Raw genomic sequence first — 1,682 nt, 5'->3', positions numbered from 1 at the left:
AGGAAGGGGCAGCTGTTTCATTTGACAGTAATAGTGTAGAGTCCCTTGTTGGTGGAGAGATGAAAGACAGGGAAATGAATTAGGAAGCAGCTATGCTAGTCCAGGAACAATGACCATGAAGGCATCAGGAGGAGAGAAGGGCTGAAAATCCTCTGGGGGACTAGCACTGGCAAGCCTCTGAGCCTCCCTGCCCCCCCTTCCCCCCCCGCTTCTCTTTGTGGCTTTCTCATTGGAGTTCGCTGAGGCATACAGCACTAGCTCATCTTCCCCACTGGTCTTTTTGGATGGGCTTTCATGGGGATTTGCTCTTGTGTGTGCATTTGGCTGCAGGCATACTTTTTCTCTGTTTGTTTCCTTTCTGACACAGGAGAAAAATACTGTTGCTAAGTGGAGAGACTGAATCCATGTGCCTGGAACAATGAAACTTTCCTAGGCAGGCATCATCCTGGGAGCACCCTGTAAACTTATCAAGGACTGAACAAAATCTCAGAGCGAAGAGTTAACTGCAGTGCTCTTTGTTCCATTTCATGTCGCTTTACAACCACTTTTAGTTACTGGAGTAGGGGGCTTTGAGACTTGACTATAAACAGCCCTTGTGAAATTTGAAGTTCGCTTTACCAGGGAAGACGAATTGTGTACCAGGGACTCGATGTCCATTATCACTAATACAGCAGGTGTGTTTACTCTCAGTTTACAAATATAGAAACTGAGGGTTCTAAAGGTTAAGTTACTTGCCAGCAACGGCTAATAAGAGCTGACACAGGGCTCTCTCCTGCCCGGTCTGTCTGTTCCTTCTTCCGGGCCACCTCCCTCTTAGCATCCCTCCATCTCTTCAGCACTCCTCTCCTGCGGGTGTTGGTCCTGGCACCTCATCTCAACTTCCAAAACAGTGTAGTGATCTGGAAAGTAAAAGACCAGCTCTGCCACACACTAGTTTTTTGATCTTGGGCAAGTCACTTAAGTTCTGTTCTTGGTTTCCTCCCGAGTGAAATGAGAGGGTTTTACTGAATGACCCTCTTCCTGCTCTAACGTCCTATGACTCATACTATTGCATACAGAAAACTAATGAGGAACAGTCTTTGCTGCCATTTCTCCCCTGCCCTCTTTACACATTCCTCTTCTTCCTCCCACGCTCATAAGATATGTACGTTAGACACTGGGAGAGAGCCGTGGACCAGAGGTGGTGTCGTGTGACCCTGCAGTCTTACTGTGTTTCCCAGGGTAGTCTTCCCTACTGTTCCCCACCTAACCTTCTATAAATATTTGCCGAGTGCCTGCCATGTCTCCCAAATCTCCAATTCCACCATCTCTCCTTGCTCTCGGCGGGTGACTTTGGCATCACAGAGCATGAACTCCGTCAACTTCCTGCCAGGTCACAGGTATTGTGTCCGGAGGGCTGTGTTGTTGCCTTGACCATCCACAGCTGTGCTCATGCCGTCTTCAGCCTGGAGTGCCTGCCACCCCCATCTTGACCCACACCTCACTTTCACTCACCCGACCCCATATCTGGCTGCAGAAAATCTAGTCATCTTTCGACAACCTTCTCAAGGATCAGCATACCCAATTAATTAATCAGCTGTGGAGTCAAATCCCTTCTCTCCTACTGCCTAGCCAGAATCTCAGGTAAATTTTGTAATCTTGCTAATCTTCATTTCCCTGATCTGTAAATTGGGCAGAAAAGC

The sequence above is a fragment of the Pteropus alecto genome, unplaced genomic scaffold (assembly GCF_000325575.1).
Source record: "Pteropus alecto unplaced genomic scaffold, ASM32557v1 scaffold61, whole genome shotgun sequence".
Taxonomy (NCBI): domain Eukaryota; kingdom Metazoa; phylum Chordata; class Mammalia; order Chiroptera; family Pteropodidae; genus Pteropus; species Pteropus alecto.
This window is presented reverse-complemented; position numbering follows the sequence as displayed.